Raw genomic sequence first — 27,537 nt, forward strand, 5'->3', positions numbered from 1 at the left:
ATTTTAGCCTCAGTGTACACAGTTTAATAGATATAGGGCATTTACATTTCTAAGAGAAAAGTGTTATAAGGCCTCAGACCAAGGGGAATATTTGAATTCTCCCAAGAAAATGAAAAACTGTGAAGGACTAGAGGGAAATGACCCCACAAGAGATGGAGATGGAATTCTTTTACACTCACTATCACTTCTCTTACTGACTTCCTTTCTCCCTGCCTTCCCACTTAATAACATTTTGAAGTTGATTACAATTAGTTTTTTATTTAATTGAAGCAACATATAGGAAAGTGGGACTATTCTGTGCCAATAGTCTGTGAATATCTAAACAGTAAAATGGAAAGAGAATTTTGAAGCATAGGTTCAAAATCTGCCTACTCCAAGCATCAGTCTACTCAGTTTCTCTTGTCAATTAAAAAAAAAAAAAAGTATAATGGGAGTGTTGTGAGTTAAGTTTTATTTGGGGCAAAATGAGGACTATAGCCTAGGAGACAGAATCTCAGATAGCTCTGAGAAACTGCTCCAAAGAGGCAGGGGGGAAGGTCAATATATGTATGATTTTAGTGAAGGGGATACATGCAGTCAAGCACACATTTTGGTGGGAGGTTGCTCCTCATCACAAGGAGCAGACATCACTGTTAATGATTTTAGTTTTTCTAGATATGAGGAGATGCAAGAATTGGTGCCATAAAATCTTTTCCTGAAAACATCCATCTGAAAGCCTGTCCTGCCAGTTTTCCCAGAGCACACCCTGAACTCCTTTCAGGGAGTGCGAAGGTCAGGGACTTTAGTGGCTAGTGATTTAATCATTGTAGAGGCAGATGGCAAGTACCAATTTTTAGTTGGTACTCTCCACTCTACCTTCTATTGTCAAGTGATGGATCTTTCAGGGATTTAAATATATGTGGCAAATTGGTCTGCACACCATTAGATCCAGGTGAAGGGAGTCATTGACAGAGGAGGGAAAATGGACACAAGAGGACAGTACATTGCCAGAAAGGAAAATGCATACTTACTAAGGGATCTTATATCTCTTACACTTGGTAGCAGAGGAGAAATAATTTTCCCTCTTCTCTTCTAGGTTCTCATCTGAGACTCCATGTAATAGACAGATTAACAGGAGAAAAACAAATTTAAAAACATGTATACCTCCTGGATATACAGGACAGACAAAGGAAAACTAAGTAACTGTAGGAAATGATCCAAGCTCCCGTGTTAAATACCATCTCCAGCTGAAGACAAAAGAAAGTGTTGTGAAGGGGGAGCCAATTATGGGAGGTTTTCAGGAAAAACCCAGTAAACAAGAATAAGATTGTTAGGCAGATTTAAGTCCTTGCCTTCTTCACTGATAGTTTCTAGAGATTTCGAGTCATCCTCTCTTCCTGGTTCCAAGAGGGAGACACCCTGACAAATGGGGACTTCCCTTTTAAATGTAAATGTCTCTAACGAAAGGGTAAATTTCACTGGGTTTTCAGAGTTTCTCTTGTGTCTGCAGATTCTTAAAAACAATCAGCTTAAAATAATCCTTACTCCAAAGAGGCCTATTTTGGTGTGGCAAATTCTGCTCCCCTTCAATTTCCTATTAATTTCTCAAAGAGCAGGGAAATCATTCTTTCGCTACTGTTTCCACCAAGTACTTTTTGTAAATAATATTTTTTGGCTGATGACTTGATAAGCCCAAAGAACAATCTGTTGGCACTAGGACAGTTACACAGCAGCTTTACTCAGAGGTTATTTGGGGATGACCTGTCAATTTTATTGTAAACTTAAACCAAAAAGTAGTCAATAGAATTCTGATACAGCATTTTGAAAAAAAAAATCTATAAACTTGTTAAGAATCCTCAAATTCAAAACTGTCTAAAATTATAGGGTGAACTGAGGTTAGTAGGTACAAACTATGAAGAGAAAGATTTTCACACCATTTATTAATTGAACCATTTGCTCATCCATTAAATACATAATGAGTGATAGGCACTATTTTAAATACTGGAGATACAAATATGAATAAAACACAATTTTTTTTTCTGGCCGCACCCATGGCATATAGAAGTTCCCAGGCCAAGGATTTAATCTGAGCCGCAGCTGCAACCTATGCTACAGCTGTAGCAACACTGGATCTTTAACCTTGCTGTGCCACAGCGTGAACTCCAAATAGGAATAAGACACAATTTCGATTTCTAACCCTTTTGAATTCCTGTGGTTGGACTAATAATAAAATTGACACAAGACAGATTAACAAAAGAAAAAAAAAATTAATTCGTGCATATGAAGGTCTCATAGAAATGGGACCTAAGAGGAGTTCCCATTGTGGTGCAGTGGAAACAAATCTGACTAGTATCCATGAGGATGCGAGTTCAATCCCTGGCTTTGCTCAGTAGGTTGGGGATCCAGCGCTGCTGTGAGCTGTGGCAGGTGGCAGACGTGTCTCAGACCTGGGTGTTGCTGTGGCTGTGGCGTAGGCTGGCAGCTGTAACTCTGATTTGACCCCTAGCCTAGGAACTTTCATATGCTGCGGGGGCGGCCCTAAAAAGACAAAACAAAAAATAAAGAAAAAAAAAAGAAAAAAGAAATGGGCCCTAAGAAATAGCCAAAGCAGGCAGTTTTTATATATATATATATATATTTTGACAAAGAAACAATACATTTTTGAGAGATTGACAGGACAAAGAATCTTAGGTTTGGCTACTTAGTGAAGAATCTAAAGAGAATTTGCATGTGGGGTAGTATATTAAAGAAGAAAGAAGGCATGTTTATAGAGGCTTCTCTGCCTGAATTCCCAATTTCTGGCAATAAAGGTGTCCTTCTACGTGTAGATGCAGGGAGGGCACCTTTCACATGAGAGGTTTATTTCCTGCTTTTGGGGAGATAGAAAGGAGGGCAGAGTGTCCCTCTTACACTGGCCATTTCTTAAGTAACTTTAATTCAAAATAATTAATATACCATGAAGGCATACTTTGGGGTGGCCTGTCCTGAGCCCTGGAAATATTTAGGACTTCAGGGTCTATCTGGGGAGAAATAAACATGAATTAGTATATTTCTACAACAAAGAAACATGGACTATAGTTGAAGGAATAATAAAGCATCGTATCAGACAAATATGTTATGATGCCTGGGAAGCTGAAGGAAGGGTTCACCATAGAGCTGATAGTGTATTTTAAGCAGCAGTAGAAGAGCTATGATGATAAAGACATTAATGCTGTCCAAACATGATGCTGTTGATGATGAAACTTTCATTTTTAAAGAACTTTGATTTGCAAAGAAATTTCTTTACGCAATTTTGTTTGATGTGATTGCTTCAATAAACGCATGAGGTGGGCTTTAACTCCATTACTTTTTCGAGTAGAATAGACAGCAATTCAGGAAGATTAAATTATTTGACAAAATTTTATGGCTACTAGGGTAATAAATGAAAACTCCCCAAAGGGAATTGCCCATTTCAGGAAGCTGAGAGTTCCCCACTATGATGAGTGGCAATAAACTGGATGAGCAATTGGAAGGATAGACTGATTGGTGTCAAATCAGTTTGTTACACAAATTCCTTTAAATTTCACCATCTTGTAATTTTCGGGGCTAGAGTGATTATGAATTTATATAATTAACTTAAAAGAGCTTTCTTTCTTTTTTTTTTTTTTGTCTTTGCTATTTCTTTGGGCCACTCCCGCGGGGCATATGGAGGTTCCCAGGCTAGGGGTCGAATCGGAGCTGTAGCCGCCGGCCTACACCAGAGCCACAGCAACGCGGGATCAGAGCCGCGTCTGCAACCTACACCACAGCTCAGGGCAACGCCAGATCATTAACCCACTGAGCAAGGGCAGGGACCGAACCCGCAACCTCATGGTTCCTAGTCGGATTCGTTAACCACTGCACCACGACGGGAACTCCAAAAGAGCTTTCGAAGTAAAGAAGAAACATAATCAACTTCAATTATCAGGTACTTCTTGAGAAACAACCGTGTAGCAGAAATGTCATATTGGGAGCTTGGGACAATAACTCAATAAGGTTTGGTTGGCCTCTGCTTATCAAAGAAGATAATATGCATTTCAGTTATGTTCTTAAAAGTTATTATTATTATGGGGCCATTTAATTATCAGTTTATAAAGATTTGTCCCAAATAACTGAGAATTATCAGTGTTTTCTTCGCTATTAGCCAAGAAAAAAAAAAACAAAAAAACAAAAAACACACACACAAAGAGAAGTGAAATGTAGAAGCAATTATTCATATTGCTTGGACAAAATCATTTGAGAAAAACATTCAGATTTCCTCCCAAATTGAAAAATTAAACCATTTACTCAAGTGGTTAGCATATCCAACAGCTTATACTCATATAGTCTGTAAGAATTAACTGATTATTTTTATTTAGTTCCTTGATTTATTTTTCTACACTTCTCATATGCTAAACAGTGTTAATCACTGTCATAAAAATATGTCAAGATCAATGTCTTCATATTAGAGGTTACTTTGTATTTGTTTTTTGTGATATTGGAGCTTGTTTTCATGAAATATTAAAAAAAACCCCAAATATTTAAAAAAACAAGCAACAGATGCCATAAAAATCTCTCAACCTCCCACTCACCATCCCAGGCCTATGCAATAGAGTAATTCTTCCTCATCCACTCACATTCAGTATTCTAAACCTAGAGAAGCCCCAAAATTAATCCTCTGACTTTGAATGAGAAACATAGACATTTCCTAGACACTCTGCCCTCTGCCCACAGTGTCTTCCCTCCCTCTCTTTTACCAGTCTCTAATTAAGTATGCAGTGTTGCATACCCACCAGCGACCTGATCCATTAAAAGACGTTTTGTTGTTAAATATTTCATTGTTATGAGCTCACACTTAAATCTAAAGAGCAATCTGTGAGAGAATGAAGTATTCAAAGATTTTATAGCCCATAAAACGACAAGGAAATTACTTTTCAGGGAACTACCACATCATGGAGGCACTGCCTTTTTGCACTTCTTTCTTTCCTACTGATTTTTCCCCCTGTGTTTTCTCTACACAACCACAGTACATCGATCTGAACTACAGAAAATTATACACTCTGAGCTACAAGTCAACCAAGGGCATAGGATGATTAAAGACCCAAAATCTTACTGCCTACTTCGGTAACTCCTCCTTTCAGATGGCTCATTTCCAAGTCCTGATCAGTGCTGTACCACTACTTCCAAGAGGACTTCCGTTCTGCTTCCACTCAAAGCAATTAGCAAGTCTCACTGGCATTACCAAATCATTTCCTCACACAGTGTACCTGTAACTAGAAAACTAAAGGAAGCAAGAGGAACACATTGACAGAAAGCCAGGAACAGAGGAGTACCACTGTGAAATAGCAGCAGAGCCAGGGCTCCTGGACTTGTATAAAAGCTATGCCGAGGGGCTGAGAGGTGGCAATTTTCCCATCTTTACTTCTGGCTCTGCAGCTTGCCCTAAAGCATCTTTTCTCCCTTACTGAGTTTCACTGACAGCAACACCCTTCCCTCAGGGTCCTAAAGCTGTTTGTGCAGCTGTGCTGGCAACTAAATGCTTCCCGTCGTTATATTGCTTCCAGGGTGAACACATTAAGTTGAATCATTGTCTCTTTTCAACACAGATAGTTGAGCTCCATGTGTACTGAGATAACAGGCATTAAGGAAATGTAATCAGCTGAGCTACTACCAATTTAACACTAAACGATAAAAAAATTTTCAAGAAAACATCTTACTGCCAAAAAGGACAAAAAAGAAACTCTGGTTAATTCCTTTCCTCCTTTATTTTTAAATCTTCATTTTAGAGATGAAAATTTTGAGTTCCAAAAATTAGGTGACTTGTCAAAGATGACCTAACTGATTAGTGATGGTGTCAAGTCACTAAGGCAGAATAATACACTAAAAATAAGTTTCCTACTCTAACCACACAGCTAAATTCTTAAAGCATCTCCATAATACTTGTTTCACAATAGGCATATTCAGCCTATGCTTAAACATATCCAAAGAGAGAAGATTCATTTTTTGGACAACCAAAGCATTTGAGGTCAGTTTTAAGGATTAGAATTTTTTTTTACTGTTCACCTGAAATTTATTTTTCTATATGTTCATTTCTTCATTCCATTTGACCCTTTGGAACCAAACAGAACAAGCCTTATTTTGCTTCCACATGACTCACACATTTTAATTATGCTTTTAACAATTTTATTTAGCCCCTGCCCTACCCCTCAGGGACGTTTTCTAGCTTAGAGGTTTTATATCCCTTCTGTGCCTCCTTTTCTCTTTGCAAAAGGCTCCATATTCTTCAACTGAGGTTCCTAGCTACTGGATTTTAATCCACTAGTGTATACTATTTATTTAACTCACTTGTTGGTTGGTTTCTTTCACTTATTTTCATGATGGTGATGATGATGATGATTTTGTTGGACAATTTTGCAGTGACCATCTGGTTCCACTGTCCACTTGCATTGCCGAAACTTGGCCTCTGTCCAACAGTGCTGCACAGAAACTTGGAGACAGAATTTTGGGTGAAGGCAAAAAAAGATAGCTGTATGGTTTTGCCAAGCAAAGGAGTCTGCAGCTGGTTAATGCCTTACAGACTGTGCCACCTCCCCACCCCGAGAAAGAATTTCAGGGAGTTTTATAGTCTTAAAGGAGAAAAACAGACTTTCAGATAGCAATCTGGACTGGGACAAACATGCATTCTTCTTTCTTTGGGGGAATACCACTCAGCCATAAAAAAGAACAAAATAATGCCATTTTCAGCAACATGGATGGAACTAGAGACTTTCACACTAAGTGAAGTAAGTCAGAAAGAGAAAGACAAATACCATATGATATCACTTATATCTTGAATCTAATATATGGCATAAATGAACCTTTCCACAGAAAAGAAAATTATGGATTTGGAGAATAGACTTGTGGCTGCCAAGGGGGAAGGGGAGGGAGTGGGAGGGAATGGGAGCTTAGGGTAAATAGATGCAGAATGTTGCCTTCAGGATGGATTGGCAATGGGATCCTGTTGTGTAGTACTGGGAACTCTGTCTAATCAATTATGATGGAACATGTAATGTGAGAAAGAAGAATGTATACATGTATGTGTAACTGGGTCACCATGCTGTACAGTAGAAAAAATATATATATAAATAAATGATAAAAAAAGATAAAATGTTAACTGTTGAATTGCTGGGTCAAAGCATTTGTGTACTATTCAGGGGAAACTTCCATATCTTTTTCCACTCTCTTATCTGCCAGTTGTATTTGTCCATTTTTGCTTCCACACAATAATTTGAAAGCTATTTGAAAATAGAATATGCTCTAGTGGATCAGTACTCTGAATGTCACAAATCGGGTGTAAAACAGGTTCCTTGTGATTGTGACAAGGTATCCAGGGCAATGTGTCTTCATTTATAAAAGGAAGGGTCATTCCTTCAATGGCATTCTTCATGCCCTTCCTTCATGGCACTTTCTAACTCGTACTTAGTTCATTACATATTCATTATCTTTAATTTTTTAAAATGATCATCTCATGTGTTTTCACTGTTCCGTGCTCTCTCTTCTCTACCAGTACGGCCTTTCAAAGATCCTTTAAAAATGTGGTACTAGAAATGAACACAAAACTCAGTCCAGTCAGACCAATATAAACCAGTGAGACATCAGCTCACTTTCTCTGGACACTATAGTCCTACTATTGTACACTCGCACTGTGATATGCTGTTAGGTTTGGGGATTTTGTTTTCTCTTTTCTTTTTTGATTTTAACTGTGTTGCACTGAACTTCTTTAGATGTGAACTTTAAATTCTTTGCATTTTTGACTATTGTAAATTCAGGTTTTTCTGAACTTGTATGTTAACTAATTACCATTTGGAAACCAAATTACAAGACAATACATTTTTCTCAGTTAAATTTAATTTGGTATGTTTTGAATGTTGCTTCTGCTGTCAATTATATTATTGCTACTTTTAGCTCTTATTCTCCTTAAACGTTGTTGCACATTATAGGGGAGGAAAAGTTTTCCTCAATTGCCTCAGGGTCCCTGTCTGGGTCTGAAAATTAAACTGATAAAAAGGAGTTCCTGTCGTGGCGCAGCAGAAACAAATCTGACTAGGAACCATGAGGTTGTGGGTTAGATCCCTGGCCTCGCTCAGCAGGTTAAGGATCCGGCGTTGCCCTGAGCTGTGCTGTAGGTCGAAGACGCGGCTTGGATCTGGCATTGCTGTGACTCTGGCGTAGGCGAGCAGCAACAGCTCCGATTAGACCCCTAGCCTGGGAACCTCCATATGCCACAGGTGTGGCCCAAAAAAAGACAAAAGACAAAATAATAATAAAATAATAATAATAATAATAATAATAATAATAATAATAAATTAAATAAACTGATAAAGATTAACAGGTGAGAAGCATACAAATTTACTTAATAAATTTTAGGTCATACAGGAGCCTTTATAAGGAAATGAAAACCTTAAGACCTTAACGCTGAGTTTTTTATGCTAGGTTTGATGAAGAATGGATAGTTATGTAGCAAAATGACAGGTTAAAGAGTATGAAGTAATATAGCATGGCCTGTTTAGATCCTTTTCAGCATTTTCAGCAGCCCTTTGTCCTAGGAACGAAGGCTACTCCTTTCCTCCAGGTGTATGGGACGGCATCCCTCGCATCAGGGTTTTATGACCTGTTTCAGAGAGAAGGGAGCAGGGAGGTCAGTGACCTTCCTGTTCTGCTGTTTTCTCAAACTTCTTCAGCTTAAAATATTCACTATAGAAAAGTGCTCTATTTGAGGGTTGGCTTGCCCTGTGTCCCATCAATATATTTCTCAGCCTTTGCAAACAGAAGGTCTTGAGGGAAGTAAACCTGGAGCATGTCCTACAGCTCGCTGCACCATTGGCAAGGAGCCATTAATCTTTTTTTCTAAGGGCCGCACCTACGGCATATGTTAAGTTCCCAGGCTGGGGGTTGAATTGAAGCTGCAGCTGCTGGCCTATCCCACAGTCACAGCAGTGCCAGATCTGAGCCATGTTTGTGACCTACACCACAGCTCAATGGCTGAGCCACAGCAGGAACTCCCAGACAATGAGCCACTAATCTATATTATGACTGGTAATGTGACAAGCAATTCAAGCATCTACCCTTATTTTAAATCTTATCCATAGGATCTCATTCGAGATTCTGGAAATAAAAGTCTTCTTCCTGAAATTAAAACATAACACCTATTAATCTAGTAAATTTGCCAAAAAAGAATGTTTTCCATAATCCATTTGTCTCCTGTTTACTACCATTTTTTCTTAGCCTAATTGTTTGTTATTAACTAATTAATAATATATGCACCATTTATGTTGAAATTTTACAACAAACTTCTCCTTTTATGCTTCCTACCATCTATCTGCTTTTCCCATTCTGAAAATCAGAATATGTATCTTCTTCACTTTTATGCATAATTTCCATTGTCTCATTTAAAAAAAAATTTACTGTGTATCTGTGATCTTAACTAATGTTCTTTCATTATCGTAGAACATAATTTACTGAAATATGAGGTTTGATCTCATTTATAGCAGGTAGTTGCTATTCTACTTTTATTATCTTTTGACTTTATTGATTTTAAGTTTGTACTGAATTATTTGTCATAAATTTCAGAAATTGAATGTAGCATTACTTATTAGAAAGTATAAAATCAGTACTAAATAAAAGTAAACACAAAAGGTTACCTTTTGGGGGGCAACTGCTCAAGAGAGCTATTGTGGATGAACTACTAAGCTTCTTATTATATTAGGGTTCAAATATTCATTAGCTATTTTTTCAGATAAATTTATAAATGCTTGATGGCTTAGGACAATCTTTCTTCATTCTTAGTTATCTTAAGTCACTATGAGTGGTTATAGTAAGAGGAGCCAAATCCTCTAAATTTCTAAAGTATATTCCACAAATGCCTCTAACATTAAGATAATCTACAAAGTGGCTTTACATTCAAATATGTTTGGGAAACCTGTCATTGTATATTCCAGGTAGGAAATTCATATTTCACTTAGCTATCACTTCTAAGAAGTATTGCTGAACCCAGAATTCCAAAGTGATAACAAAATCCTCTGCCTTTGTTTTCCCATCTATTTAACACTAGGTGGAACAACTCATTGGGTGGTACTATAGAAAGCTAAATATCACAGTGTAACTGAAGCCACATTTCATGTAGAATCAGGCTCCAACTCCTATTTCTCTGGGTTCTTCCATTATATTTCCAGGGACTTCTGAATATTCAAATTTCTTAATTTTCACCGCTATATTTCTGTTACTTATTATTTCTATTGGTATTCTGTTCTACATACAAGTTCAGTGAATAAGATATTATCTTTGATTTGTGTCCCTTTCTTACCAATTCTTGTTTTTAACATATTTACCCAGGCACTGAGTCACAAACTAAACATAACCACCAAGGACTTGTTTTGGGTAAATAAAGTTGTTCCTATAGGATAACTTTATTTACACTTAACAATTGTTTCTTTCATTTATATTAAGAGTGCTCATCATTTTTAACTTTGAATTAAAACTGATTATTCTAGTACATAATTATATAAAAACATTCTGTTTTCTGAAATCAGCATCACATAGTATAATACTTTCTCCAATATAATTGCAATTAACTTGTGTCTCACAGAAGACAAAAATAAAATAAAATAGAGAATAGTGATTAACAGTTTGTGTTCAGCAGGCAGCTTATCCTAGATTCCAATTCTTCCTCTGATGTGACTTAACTTCTGTTTTCTCATTTGTTAAATGAAATAATTGTTCCTTTCTCGGAGAGCTGCTGCAGGACTTGAAATTAGATGACAAAAAAATATAAAATGTCAGAACGCCAAGAAAGTAGTAAACACTTCACTTAGTGTAATTTATGTATGTATTTATTTTCTTTTTACGGCCACACCTCTGGTATACAGAAGTTCCCAGGCTAAGGGTCAAATCAGAGCTGCAGCAGAAGGCCTACACCACAGTCACAGCAGTGTGGGATCCAAGCCACATCTGAGACCTATGCTGCAACTTGCAGCAATATTAGATCCTTAACCCACTGAGTGAGGCCAGGGATTAAACCTGCATCCTCACTGAGACAATGTCTGGTCCTTAACCCACTGAGCCACAATGGGAACTCCTCAAATGTTTCTTTAATAAACTCTTTCCAGTCTATCTGCAATCTATGCCCTGGCACCACTGTTCTCACTTCTGTCATCATATATCAATTTTGCCTACACTAGAACTTCATATAAATTGAAGCACATAGTAAGTGCTTTTGACTGCCTTCTTTTGCTCAAAATAATCTTTAAAAAATTCATCCATATTGTTGTGTGTATCAGTAATTCATTCATTTCAATTACTGAACTACCATATATATATATATACATATATATATATATATATGTTTTTTTTTAGGGCTGCACCCATGACACATGGAAGTTCGCAGGCTAGGGGTCCAATTGGAGCTAAAGCCCCGGTCTACGCCACAGCCCAGCAACGTGGGATCCGAGCTGCGTCTGCAACCTATACCACAGCTCATGGCAATGCCAGGTCCTTAACCCACTGAGTGAAGCCAGGGATTGAACCCACATCCTCTTGGATACGAGTCGGCTTTGTTAACCACTGAGCCATGACGGGAAGTCTGCTACCATGTGTTTGTCACTTATTAGCAATATAATACTTCGCCCCTAAAATGTATGCAAAAGTATGCAAGGTTTCATCAATCCTTAGAAATAGTTTTAAAAATCACATATTTGCATGTTCTTTTTTTTCAGTTTTGTATATATCTCTGAGTTCAAATATAAATCCATGGTAGTTATTTGAAATTTTTTTTTCTTAGTGATATTATTTAGAATTGTAATCAAAAGATTATTTTAGCCTCTCACTCATCTTAGAGTTTTCCTCTGTTGGAATTTCTAGCCATTACACAATTTTCTCTGAGTTCTGAAGTTTTCTTTAAGTTCGACCATAATATCTAAATATGCTCAGTTTCATCATTCTTTATTCTCATCAATCCCCAAACCACATGCAATATTCCTCCAAGATTCAGTCCATGTCCATATCACCAACTAAACTTCGTTGTTTGGAATTAAGTTTGGAGTTGCAGCTTCCATAATTCTCAACATTGCTTTGTAATAACTGCAACTTGCTGTCAAGGTTACGTTGCATTTTCTACCATTAAGGACATTCATATAAGTCTTTAATTTTTTTGTCATTTACTTTGAAGTTTCTGAAATAGAGCATGCTTTTTTCCAGAGAACATTTCACTAATAAGTATTTTAAAATTATTTCCATTTGAATAGTGTTTAAATTTTAGCATTTCAATGTTATTTCAAAGAGTGTTTACTGATTTAACTGGAAACAATGTATATTTTAGACTGAATTACTTTGAAGGTACCACTACAACTTATTCTTCTTCATATTCTAAAGCTTTAGCAGGCAGTTACCAAGGGTACAATAAACCTTTATTGATTAGCTGAGGTAAACATTGCCTATTATAACTAATACAATTAAATTAAATTTAAAAAGTGCGTTTAAATCTCCTTTAATCTTTCGCATTCTCCAAACTCCTAAATTAAAATATACTGTAAGTAACAAAGATGTCTTTGAGAGCTCAAGATAGAATTAGAAAAACTTAAATGAGATACTGAAACAGCAACTGAGTTGCTCTGTGCCCTGGACAAATCACTTCATCTCTCTGGACTTCAAGTATTATTACTGTTATTTAGTTTGTGTTTTAACTGTTTTTTTTTAATTGGGACATAACTAAAGTATAACATTATATTAGTTTCAGGTATATAACATAATGATTCAATATTCATCTATGCTGTGAAATGATCACCACAGTACGTCTAGTTTACATCCACCATCATATATAGTCAAAGAATTTATTTTCTTCTGATGACAACTTTCAAGATTTACTCTCTTAGCAACTTTTAAATATGCTATGTTAGCCATAGCTGCAATGCTATATATTTCACTCCTGGACTTTTATATATATATATATATATAGTCTTTTTGCCTTTTTCTAGGGCTGCTCCCACGGCATATGGTGGTTCCCAGGCTAGGGGTCTAATCGGAGCTGTAGCCACCATCCTACACCAGAGCCACAGCAACACGGGATCCGAGCTGCATCTGCGACCTACACCACAGCTCACGGCAACGCCGGATCCTTAACCCACTGAGCAAGGCCAGGGATCGAACCTGCAACCCCATGGTTCCTAGTCGGATTCGTTAACCACTGCATCACGACGGGAGCTCCCTGGACTTATATTTTTAAATAAACTGCAGATCATCATAATAGCTCTTCATAAAGTTATTATGTGGGTTTAATAAGATAATTCATGTAATATGTGTTGATCTGGCAAACAAATGTTCTGCACATGTAATTTATTATTATCAATATTACTGCTACTACTGTTGTCAGTATATTTAAGAGATTTGAATAATGTGTTTGTATAAATAATTTTAGGATTTAGGGGTAAAATTTCTAAAGACCTAAACCTCTGGAGAAAAATGTTCCAAATGTTAAACACTGGATCCTGTAAACACACTGAATTCTTGTCTTGAAACTTAAATATCTGTTGGTAACTGCGCTCCATAGGACTCCTGATTCTCACCCATCAGTGTGAAATGTCAGACACAGCTGGGTTGGAATAATATATGGCTTGAGACAGTAGTGAATCACTTTAACATTCCAGCAAAAAGGTAAAGACAGTTACATGTCTCTTAAAACTTCAAGATGACTAAATCTTACGGTAGCTGTATCATTATATAGTAAGAAATATAGTTGTTATAAAGTTACATGAAATTTAAAAAACCTATAAAATGATCCTTATGGCAATTAGAGGCTTTGTAATTTAAACAACAAATATATCTAGGCCTGCAATGGAATTCTCTTAGAATTTTTTCTTCTTATCACTATATGTACAGAGATGTGTAGACTGATTAAGACAATCTTCTAATTCACTCATGATAGTAACAAAGAAGGAAATAAAATTTGTAACAAGATTAAAAATTATTGAAAATCTATTAAACTAAAATATTGTTTCTTCATAAGGAAGACCGTGGAATTAATTATACATGTTACACTTTACAATGCATTAGTAGAAATTATGAGCTGAAAGAAGCTGAATGGATATAGATTCTGCCCTGTGAATTAATAGGAGAGATCTTAAGCTGTTATGTATTTCTTATAGAAGAGAAAAATACCAAGTATGCTGTGGAAATTCCTCATATACATACATGACTAGATGTGGAGATGCTTTCAGCTTGTGAGACTTACAAAGACTTCAAAATAAAGTCCAGTTAATTGCATATTGGACATTAGGTGGTAGCACAAGCTTCATATATTGAGAATGGGGAGAGAAAAGTGATAACCTTTCTCATTTTAAGCAAATCTCAAGATATAAATTATTTGATTAAGAAGAGTCATTGGTCATAGATACAGAGAACAGACTTGTGGTTGCCATGGGAGAGGGAAGGATTGGGAGTTTGGGATTAGCAGATGCAAACTATTATATATAGAATGGATAAACAACAAGGTCCTAGTGTGTAGCACAGGGAACTATATTCAATATCCTGCGATTAAACCATAATATGAAAGAATATGAAAAGAAATATATAACTGAATCATTTCGCTGTAGAGTAGAAATTAACACAATATTGTGAATCAACTATATCTCAATAAAATTAATTTTAGGGAGTTCCCATTGTGGCACAGCCAAAATGAATCCAACTAGGAACCATGAGTTTGTGCATTCAATCCCTGGCCTCGTTCAGTGGGTTAAGGATCCGGGACTGTTGCCATGAGCTGTGGTATAGGTCATAGACGTGGCTCAGATCTGGCGTTACTGTGGCTGTGGCGTAGCAACAGCTCCGATTAGACCCCTAGCCTGGGAACCTCCATATGCCGCTGGTACAGCCCTAAAAGGACAAAAGACAATAAATAAATAATAATAAAATAAATAGATCAAAAGTGCCATAATTTCCAAAGAAGGTGGAATAAATTGGTTAAGGGCAGATTGTAAGGATTCCTTTTACACAGAATAGGCATCCAAATCACATTTCATGATTAAATGAGGTACTAATGATGAAAATCAAAAGGTAGTGAGGTCAAAATTTTTAATTATGTCAAATTTAGGTGAGGTCTGAAACACACACACACACACACACACACACACACACACCCCACACACGTTTCCTGGCTACTCCAGATCATGGTAAATCTCATCTTCTCCACTTCCGTCCTGCCCAAACCTTGGATTCCACTCTCCATTCAGGGTTTCCAGACATCCAATCTGGAAATTCAGCCTCATCACTCAGTTTGAAGTCAGTCTTGACTGAATGTGTAAGAGATCTGTCTTCTGAAGAAAATGAAGTTTGGGCTGAGTTTTATTGTCCTCAAACCAGTGTTGTATGATCCTGAGACACACCATACCCACCAAACTCCAGTTGTCAAACCCTCACCTTACTTTATTGGCTCATTTTGCAGGATTTTTGTCATAGTTTTATGACAGGGAACACTTTGCTGATTTTCCTGGGATTTTGAAAGAGAACATTTAAACTAAAGGAATTATTTCAAGAGGAAATTGGACTCTACTTTATGACAACTCCACTTCTTTGTCTGGAGGCCCAGTTCACATTGAAAAGATCCCAAGAGACATATCAATACTCCCTATCCAAACAAATTCTATAAATGCATAGCAGGACTGTCCCTAGGAGAATGGCAATGGGTCTATTGACTTCCTTTGGTCCTCTGATCAGCCCTATAGCCAGATGAGTACTACATATCTCTCTTCCTCTTCAAAAATATACTGTATCAGACAACACATTAGGTACTGTCGACTCAAGATAACCTAAAAATTGTTCTTACCCTCAGAGAACTCAGACGAGTCCTTCTGGTTCCAACTGTTCAAGTCTTCTTTTTCTTTTTCCCAAATTTTGCAATTCAGATCCCAAAATACTTTGTAAACTAGGAGAAATTTAGGTAAAACCTAATGCAATATACTTAATTTCCCACTTGACTCACTATGTTGGGAAGAATTTATGGGACTCTAGGTTAATTCTTGGGCAACTCAACATTAAATCAACCTAGCTTTTAGTATGGATCGTTGCCTGACCCTTGAAAGCAGGTTTCTATTTTCTAAATCTTTTCCAGTAACAGGATTCACATTCTTATCATCTTCCCAGTTGTCTCATCTTTCAAAGAATAGACTCTCTTTCACTTCCTAAGGCCAATAGATTGTGAACCTCCATCAGCCTACTATCAGGCACTTTTGACCTAATGATCGAAATTACTTCCTGTCTTAGCTGTCTTGGGGAAATGCTAAGAGTGGTATGGCTGGCTATTTTTAAAATTTCCTTTGTATCAGTGCATTTCTGAAACTTTGTGTGTGTATACGTCTGTCTAGATGTCTGTGTGTTCACCTTGCTTCTGATTCACTGAGGTTCTTATTTCGACTAGTTTACTTTTGCAAATCTATGAATGTTCTGGTATCACTCCTTGAATTTTTTTCTTTTTTACTCCACCCTCCTGTTTGTTGTCTGGGAATATATATATAGTCTAGACTATTTATCATATAGTTCACTGAAGTATACTGTTCACTTTTTCAGTCTTTTTTCCCCTCAGTGTTTCATTTTGAATAATTTTATCACTATGTCTTCATCTCCCTTGATCTTTTCATGTGCAGGTCTATTGTGCTATAATCCAATCCAGTGAAATTTTTAAGTGTTGTAATTTTTATTTCTGTAAATTCAATTTGAGTCTTTTCTATGTCATCCAATTTCCCTCCTCATTATGTACCTTAAAATTCCTGAACATATTTATAACAGTAGTAGAGCTGCAGCAAAGGACAATTAGCTTATCAAGTTGATTTAATGTAGATTGAATTTGGAAACCAGTAGAGTTTATGAAATAATCTAGGAGGGAATAATGTCTTGTAGCACAAGGAGGAGTAGGAGAGGAAAGAAGGGAGTAGTATGAAGAGAGACAGGGAAAGTACATTCTACATGAGTAGATGATTAATAGTATGAGGGTCAAAGGAGAAGAAAAATTCATCACTGACTCTAATGTTTTAAACCTCAGTAATGGCAAAAAGGCTGATTCCTTTGTCTATCTATCTATGTAGGAAAGCCAAGAGGAAGAGTAACTTTAGTAGGGAAGATAATGAGTTTTAACATTTGAAATGCTGTTCAAGAAGCAGGAACATAGGAATTCCCATTGTGGCTCAGCGGTAATGAACCTGACTAATATCCACGGGGACATAGGTTTGATCCCTAGCTCCACTCAGTGTGTTAAGAATCTGGTGTTGCTGTAAGCTACAGTGTAGGTCTCAGATGCGGCTTGTATCTGGCTTTGCTGTGGCTGTGGCGTAGGGCGGCAGCTGCACTTCTGATTTGACCCTCTAGCCTGGGAACTTTCATATGCCGCAGGTGCAGCCCTTAAAAAAAAATAATAATTAGCAGGAACATAAAGTAAGACTTCGGAAACTTGGGTCAGGACCTTTAGAGAAAAGAGGTCACAGCTGATGTCAAAGTGGATAAAATCACAAAAGGAGAGAATCTAGGCTGAAGACAGAACCTTTGGTGACACTAAGTATTCAAGAAAAAACTGCAAAATACACAAATTTTTTTTTTTATGAATGGGATACAATGTGTTTGTAGACATTTTGGACCAAAATCTGTGTATAAAATAACTACAGACACAGAAAATGTTATATAATTTTCTAAAAGCTTCCTGAAATTGGAACTAATGACTAAATGGTAACAATCAAAAAACCCAAAAAGGTTTGAGTAAAACAAAGGCATGCTTACTCAGTTTCCAATTGTTTTAAAGTTAATTATTTGACAGCTGGGCCTATTTTCAAACAGAGTTTATTCTTTCCTCCCAGTGGGAGAGAAAACACATGTTAATAAGAAAATTGTATACATGATGCTGTTACATTGTTACTCCAAATATCCTACTGTTTAATAGGTGATTTAGTGTTTAAGAAAACCTATTTGTTAAGTTGTCAAAAGTGTAATAATTTTAAAACCCTATTTTAAATTATTTTAAAGCCTTATTTATACAAAAGATATTTTGATGCTTGATTTCCCCATCTAAGTGGAGTCTTGATGTAATATAATGTTGTGGGAGTGAAAAAAAAAACTTATATTCCTGGTGTTTGCTCAGGAAAGAGGAAAATAAACCTTCTCTCCACCCATGACCAACACACACATACATTTAAAGACAGAAGCACAAGGGCCCTGACCTTCAATTTTGCCTAAGAAATTTATCTGAGACCCGGGAGGCTCTGCAAGAAAAACTGCCATTTCAAAGGCTCTGTTTATTGCTAAAGATGGAGCCTTGAAATCATTTTTGATGGTAGAAAATGCTTTTCTTTAGGAAAATACAGTTAAAAAAGACTTGAGTCAGATCAAGCAAAAGACAAATACAAAATGGCAAAGTTCGGAACAATAGGGAGTATCTAAGGCTCTGAATACTAATGTAACATGGTTGTTTTATTTGAAGAATTTTTAAAAGATATTTTTAGTTTTTCTTGGTGTCTTAGAGACCAGCTAATTGAAGGAAACTGGAAGTGGATTAAAGAGGATATATGTACACACTGTGGTAAATGGAATGATTGGCCAATGGGGACCTGCTGTATAGAGCAGGGGACTCTACCCAATATTTTGTGATCATCTATATGAGAAAAGAATCTGAAAAAGAATGGTTTTGTGTATATGTATAACTGAATCACTTTGTTGTACAGCAGAAATTATCACGATGTAAATCAACTATACTTCAATAAAACCTTTTTAAAAATTAAAATAATAAACACATAAATGAAATAAAAGATAAAAACAACAGAAAAAGAAGAGGATATGAAGGAAATGATAGCTATCTCTTGATTCCTAGGAAAGGAATTCTCATAAAGGTAGCCAAGGTTTTTTGGGGAAAAAATAAAACAGACAATTTGCCAGTTAGGAATTCCCTATGCCAGACTTTGGAAATGTTACCTAATACAAAGTATATTGCATTCTATAATTACTCTTTTACCTCCATCCTTTAGTACAAGTGGCTAATCAGTGACATTCTAGTATCAGCTTAGTTTAAGTCACAGGAAGAGGAAAGAGGAATGTGTTCATTTGGAGATGTGGAAAGCCTAAGAAGTAGAAACCCAAATCAATTACATCAAACAATAGTTTTCAAACATTGGTCAAAAGAGAATACTGACAATGGAGATAGGCAAACAATGCAAAAGAAAATGCAAGGGATGCAGAAGTACCAAAAATGACTTCAAAAATGCAAAATACGTAGCAATCAAACTCCCTGATAACAAGGTCTATTATAAACTGCAGTAAGTAAGAACTTTCCAAGACAAACACAAACATCAATAAAACAGAATACTCTAAAAATGGATCTACATATATATGGTCAATTACTTTTTGGCAAAGGTGCAAAGGCAATAGAGTGGAGAAAACAATCTTCTTGGTAATAGTGCTAGAACTACTGGACATTCATGTGCAAAAAATTTACCTCAAATTAAACACAAAAATTGACTTAAAATCAATGGTAGGTGCAAACATCAAACTAAAAACTATAAAGATCTTAGAAGAAAGAATAAGGGAAAATAGCTGTGACTTCGAGTTAAGCAAAGATTTCTTGGATAGATCACTAATGATTAGATTTGTAAATTACACAATTAAATTACAATTAAAAGGTCAAATTAAAATGTAATTGTATTTTTAATTTGTAATTTAAAAATTCTTCTCTTTGAGAGGGTCTATAAGAAAATATACAGATAAGCTACAGACTAGGAGAAAATATTTGGAAAATACCTATCTGATTGTGACAGATAGTTTCATGTGTCAATTTGACTAGGCTACAGTACCTAGTTATTTAATTAAACACTTGGGTGGCACTGAGAAGATATTTTGTAGATAGGGTTAATATCTACAATCAGCTGACTGTATGTAAAGGAGATTATTTTTGATAATCTGAGTTGGGTCACATGCAATCAGTTGAAAGACTAAAAGCAAAACAGATTTCCCTGAAGAATAAATTCTGCCTATAGAAGAGTAAATTCCACCTCTAACTTTGTTGTTCTCTTTAAGTATCACATTGGCTATTCTGGGTCCTTTGCCTTTCCATGTGAACTTGGCAATCAATTTGTCGGTATCCACAGAATAATGTGCTGGGATTTTGATTGAGATTGTACTGAATCTATAGATTAAATTGCAAAGAACTGAGATTTAGACAATATTGTATCTTCCTCCACCTGAACATAGAACATCTATCCATTTATTTAATTTTTAAAATTTTGTTCATCAGAGTTTTGTAATTTTCCTCAGGTAGATCCTATATATATTTTGTTGGACTTATACCTAGTATTTTATTTGGGGGGTTGCAAGTATAAATGGTATTGTGTTTTAATTTCATATTTACTTGTTAATTGCTGGTATGTAGAAAAGTTATTGACTTTTGTATTTTGACCTTGTTTCCCACAATCTTTCTATGATTTCCAGGTGGGTTTTTGGTTGATTCTTTCAGATTTTCTACACAGACGATCATGTCATCTGTGAACAAAGATAGTTTTATTTCTTCCATCTCAATCTATATACCTTTTATTTCCTTTTCTTGTCTTATTGCTGCAGAGACACCAATACAGTGTTAAGAAAGAGTAGTGAAAGAAGATAACCTTTCTTTGTACATGACCTTAGTGTGAAAGCTTTGAATTTCTCACCATTAACTATGATGTTAGCTGTAGGGTTTTTGTAGATATTCTTCATCAAATTAATGAAATTTCCCTCTCTCTCCTCCTAGTTTACTGAGTTTTTATCATGAATGGTTGTTGGATTTCGTCAAATGCTTTTTCTGCATTTACTGATATGACCATGTGACTTTTTTTTTTTTTTTTGTCTTTCTGCCTTTTCTAGGGCCGCTTCCGCGGCATATGGAGGTTCCCAGGCTAGGGGTCTAATCTGAGCTGTAGCCACCAGCCTATGGCAGAGCCACAGCAATGCAGGATCCGAGCCGCGTCTGCAACCTTCACCACAGGTCAGGGCAGCGCCGGAACCTTAACCCACTGAGCAAAGCCAGGGATCAAACCCGCAACCTCATGGTTCCTAGTCAGATTCGTTAACCACTGCGCCACAACGGGAACTCCATGACTTTTCTTTATTAGCTTGTTGATGTGATGGATTAATTGGTTTTCAAATGTTGATCCAGGTTTGCATATAGGGTACTCCTGGAGTTTTTAAGTCTCGGAGTTTTCCACACTGAGCCTCCAGCAATTCATCAACTACAGTTCAAGTTTTCATATCCTGGAAATGTTTTTTTTTGCCATTATTTTGGTAGTGGATTCATACATGGAATTATACACTTAAAACTGGTAAAGTTTTGTGATATGTAAATTGCACTTCAATAAAGTTAATTTTGAAAAAAAGCCAAGCTATCCCAGAAAGCTAGAGAATACAAGTAAAAAGAAAATTTCAAGTTATTCTTAGCTCCATGATCTACCAGATTTATACACACCAAGATTAATTTTTAAAAAATGAAAAATTCCCTCAAACAAATAATACTCATTTGTATTCCTTAGTGAACCTACATTTGGGTTCATAGAAATTAAATACTGATGCCACCCAGTAGCAATAATTTTAGTGTAACTATCATTGTACTACGATAATTAAGTTGTTCAAAGGTCAAGCCAAAAAAAAAAAAAAAAGGTAAAATGTTTATGTTCCTTTCTGGTTTAAAAAATGGAATTATTTCATATTATTTTCTAATTTTCACTAAACATTCACTCCTAAATTATGCAGAAAAGGAGAAACATTTCCATTTCAGTCTCTTCAATCACAAAATTATGTCAATAATACCATAGTTAAGAATGTAGACCTTGGAGCCAAATTATCTGGATTCAAATTTACTTCTATGGTTATTAGCTGTTTGACCTAGGGAAAGTTTCTTAACTTTTCTCTACCTCAATTTCTTCATTTGTAAAACTGATATAGTACTTATCTCATAGGGTTGTCATGTTGGTTAAACGAATTTATACTTCAAAACACTTGAAATTGTTCCTAGTATATAGTAAGCATTAAACAAATGTGGGAATATTATAACTTACTATCTTCCACTGTCCCTGGACAATTAAAAGTGTAGTTATTCAAGATCAAAGAATAAAAATAAATAAAAATGAAAAGAAATACTGTGATAAAGTTGGCTGTAACAGAAACAAAATCAACTATTTTGGGGCAGGTTATTATATTTCTTCAACTCTCAATGTTACATTTATTCTTCTACATATTTGAACTTTCTGGCATAAATATATTCACATTTTAATATTCTTTGCTCTTATATTTAAAAGTTTTCTTTTAAAGTATCTCCTAGAGACATATCAGAGTACAATTTTCATAAATAGGACAGTTCTGCCTCATTAGTTTGAATTAGAATGAAATATATTTGGTTCATAGGTAGGATGTTTGAAAATCATCTACTAAACTTCTGGAACTACTAATAAGTGTTTTTCTTCATGAAGAGAGAATCTTAAAAACAATACATTTCTGGATTGGAATCAAAAATTTCAAGAAAAGTGTGTTAGTATAGAAAACAATGGGTTTTAGAATTGTCTTGTAATTATATCATCTTACCAAAAGAAAAAATATAAATGAACTGAAATTGTCTGTTTTTTTATTTTGGGAGCAATAAACACTTTCTGATATTTCTAATAATATAGATAATATTGATAATATTCCTGACATGCTACATATTAAAGTGGTCTGGAACTTAAAAAAAAACATTAAAAATGATAACAGATTGGATTCTGGGATATAACTTTGAATCATAGGAATCAGGTATTTCATATCATCACTGTAGTATAATGATATTTTGAAATTATTTTGTTTCCTCGGTATTTCACAGGTACTAGGAAATAAAGAATTTTTACCCCCACCCCCACAGAGATATATAAACAGTGAGATGGGATGAAAGAAATGGGGAAATGAAGGCAAATGACACTTAAATTCTTATAAAAAATGATAAGCAAAAATTACTGTAGCCAATCTATCAGTTTGCTTTATATAACTAAAGATCTCATTTATATATGAAATATATACATAGGTGATATATTAGACATATATGAGATATATACATATATATATATAGGAAATATATATGATATATATTCAGAACCATCCATAAGGATCTCATGATCATGCTGATATGATGAATTTCATACAGGTTAGTGAATTTTACAGACATGGAAGTCACAAAAGTGGAAAAGGGTTTTGGCATTTTAAGCCTCTTAAATTCAACTTCTTTTTCATTCTACTGCCTATTATTGTTGTAATGGCTGACACTCTTACGTGATTTTGTGACCTTTCACTTAAAAGAAATTTTCTCTCCATCTTCAACTTTAGATAATCCAAAGTTTAAATGGTTTAGAGCATAAACCAGAAAGTCCCTATTCCATTTTATCACTGAATCCAAAGGAAATAAATTGTAGTAACACTATATAGTACACTACATTAACTTAGGCAAAGCTTATTTCTTCAAGAGGCTCATAGGAGTTCCTGTTGTGGCTCAGTGGTAATGAACCCAACTGGTATACATCAGGATGTGGGTTCAATCCCTGGCCTCAGTGGGTTAAGGATCTGGCGTTGCTATGAGCTGTGGTGTAGGTCACAGACATGGCTCAGATCTGGCGTTGCCGTCGTGGTGGCATAACCTGGTAGCTGCAGCTCCGATCGAACCCCTAGCCTGGGAACTTCCATATGCCGCACATATGATCCTAAAAAAGCAAAAAAAAAAAAAAGAAAGAAAGAAAAGGGGGGGGGTCCCATATCCAAAATGTAGCTTCAAAATATGAAAATATTTTTTAAAGCTTCTGGGTATTTGAAATCAAAGTCATACATTCAATATCCTTAATACAAAGAAAATCCTCTCAGGCCATCACTCATAACTTCCTTCTTTTTTCTCTAAATATTTTTCTATAATATTTGGTTTTCAGATTATTTTAGTTAGGAAGCTTAGGAAAGCATGAAGCTGAAGCTCAAAAATCAGCAAGCTGATGACTGACAGAAATAATAACTGCTAAACTGAAAGTACATGAGATATGAGAAAATAATTCTAATATTTTGAGAAAAAAATACAGAAAAGCAAAATGGGTAAATTTCATGTGGGGATAATGAGTCACATGTGTTCCAACCATTCTCTCAGCCCCTTCCCCTCAGGTTACAGCTGCCTTTTAGAAATGCTTTTAACAATGGTAACATAATTGATGCACATCTTTATAAACTTTATGCTTATAAACAGTTCATAACTAATTATGATTTACTGAAGTCATCATAGTATTGTTAAATACCTCTTAGAAAGATTTTATTTTAATCTAAGACTGGTAACTAAAGGGTAAATTTGAATTATCTAGAAAATTCACTTGGCCTGGAGTGGAAGCACTCCTTTCTTTGCGGGTTTGATAGTATAGAACATTTCATGTTGCCTAGTTACCGCTGAGAAATGAGGTATATGATAACATCATTATATGTGTTAAATACAGTGCACTAAAGGAGTATTCTATGAAACAGCGCTATGGCTGGAAGCAATGTCAGCAGCTTAGAAATACTTTAATCCTTGCATCTTTGTCTTCCACACAAAGCAAAAAAAAAAAAAAATCAAAGCCTTTAAAAATTGTCCTTTGTGTGTGTTTGCCGAATGGCATGCTGTTTGTGTCCTTCATTCTCTGATGTATTCAATGCTACAGAATCATTTGATGATGTTTTTCGATGCTGTCCAATCCAACCCTCTCATTAGACAAATGAGGGAAAGGTCCCAGAGAACTCAGGATATGGCCATGAACTGATCAACTCTGGATGGAACACAAATCTAAATTTCTTCATTTCCAGCTTCTTCTTTAGAACTATAACTCTAAGTAAAAGTAGAACCTTTTAAAGAGATATATCCATTTGATATGGGTTCACAGGGCTGAGATATCCTAGAAACAGCCTCTTTGCTTCCCATAGGATGAAAATTTTCTTCCTTTGATCTGAATTAAGTCCTTTTCACCTACTCCAAATTAGATTGGACATGATTTCTTAGTTTTATTCAATTTGAAGCTACATATCTTAAGCTACATTACTAGCCAGAGCTCTTGGTGATTTCTTTATCTGGCTAGGACCAGAGTTGCTATTTTAGGATGAAACATCACTTATAATAATATAGCTAGCAGCTTTGGGCAGTTAACATGTGTCCTGAGTAATTTTCATGCATTAACTTATTTCATCATTTTATCTGGGAAATTATTACCCCCTTTTTTGCATATTAGGAAACTTAAGCACAGGGGAGAGGTTAAATAAATTGACCAAAATCACATCACTAGCATGAGGACAAACTTGATTCAGATACAGGCCACAGGCTTCAAAGGCACACACATTTTAACCACTACCCAAAGCTACCATTCAAAGTCTTATGGATGAATCTTTAATGATCCCACTGCCAATTCACTAGATCAAGACTGGAAAAAGCAGCAATTACTAAAAGGGACAAAACCCCACTCGAGCAGGGCCCAACATATATACAGAAATAACAAAACAAATAAGCACGAGTGCCAGGTGGTAAGAAGTACTACAAAGGAGAGGGTCAATTTTTCTTGAGTAAAAATATAGGAAAGCCATACCTGCATTTGAGATATCCTAATTACCTAATAATTCTTGGCTAAATGACTGTATTGGTAACACTGTCTGATATCTACCACAACTCCAACCTACCAATTACATTAGTCTTATACAGCCCTGTTTTGGCCACAGAAAGATCAGACTGACCTGCTTGCCTTTACATGTAGTGCCTCGCTCTCCTTGAACTGGCTGGAATCACCTCTCTTGGGTCAAACCCTATCATTTAGTGCTGCTGACTATGGTCCTATGATAACATTTTGCTCCCAGGCCTTCAGGGTTTTGTTTTTGGCCATGCTTGTAGCATGCAGAAGTTCCCAGGCCAGGGAGTGAATCTGCGCTACAGCAGTAACCTGAGCAACAGCGGAGACAACGCTGGATCTTTAACTTAACACTAGGCTACCAGGGAACTCCCAGGACTTCAGTTTTGACTCAGTTATTTTTAAAATACCAATTCTCTCATGGTTTACCTACCCTTTCAGCTTCTTCCTGTTGTTTCACAGTAGGTAGGGAGGTGGCACATGGCAGTCTCCAAGTTACCTGTATACAAAAACATAACCCATGTCAAAAATTATGAAGAAAAATGAAGAAACTTGTGCTCTATCTTGACAAAGATTTGGGTTATACAAGTGAATGCATTTGTCAAAATTTAGTAAGTGTCCACTTAAAATCTGTGCACTGCACTGTGCATAACTGTTACCTTAAAAGAAATATGAACTTCAAACAAATAAGGACATTTATGTTGAAATATTTAGGGGAGAATCATACAGAAGTCTGCAATTCACTTTGTGATATCAGTGAAAAAGATGGGCTGATGGTTGAATAAAGCAATGAACAGATGATAAATGTAGGTAAATGTTAATGATATAAGCCATGGAGGAGGTATGCAGGTGTTTATAACTTTCCATTTTGCCCTAAATTTGAAATTTTTCATATCAAAATGTTGGAAGGGATATTAAACCACCAAGAGCTAGTATATTATCTCAGGGATTTTTTAATTGAATATTTTTGACACATAATATTATGTATTTTAATATACACATGCATTACTTTGATGCATTTATATATTATAAAATGAATTGCCACTGTAGTGATATTTGTCATATTACTTAATTATAGTACAATACCATTGTTTCTATCAGGGATTTTTAACTTAGGATAACTGTACCCTAAAGGGTCCACAGCTAGGATTCATAAGGCCTGTACACTTGGATTGGAAAAAATCCTACATCTTCATTTTCACAAATATCCAACTGAAATTTGGCATTTCCTTCAATTATAAATTTAGGCAACATTCTATAGTAGTTTTAACAGTACCTATGAGATTTTCACTAATAGATTTAATTAACTTACATTACAATTTTCACATAACTAGAATTATTGTTTATACCCATCACTATATTGAAATCAAAGAGATTTTTAGAATCTCCACTAGCTCTTATTAATGCCTTAATAAAAGCAAATGTATTGCAATATCACAATATGTTTATTATTTTGATAACAGTAGTTTAATATAATTGATTTCTTTTGTAATCCCATATAGTATATTTTATGTATTTAAAAACATTATTTTGAGCAGAAGTCCACTAGTACCAGATTGTCTCTGTGATGCAAAAATAGTTTAAGATCCTCTGACCGATCTACCATGCTCTGCTATCTTTCCCAGAACATGACAAATGGGGCATCATATAGGGTGTGGGACTTGTATGGAAACTTTGCAGCATCCTTTGGGCTAGGCCTGGCAATGATGATCCCAAGCCCTAAGGACACATTATGGTATTGTCCAAACTCAAGTTGTAACTAGACAAAGATCTTTTCACTTTATCACTTTTCTCCCACTTTTCTCCATGCAGTACTTGAAGGACAAACCTTATACTAAAATATACATATTTCTTATTTATCTCAAAGTCAAATTGAACTAGTTGTCCTGTATTTTATCTG

This window comes from Phacochoerus africanus, chromosome X (assembly GCF_016906955.1).
Source record: "Phacochoerus africanus isolate WHEZ1 chromosome X, ROS_Pafr_v1, whole genome shotgun sequence".
Classification (NCBI taxonomy): domain Eukaryota; kingdom Metazoa; phylum Chordata; class Mammalia; order Artiodactyla; family Suidae; genus Phacochoerus; species Phacochoerus africanus.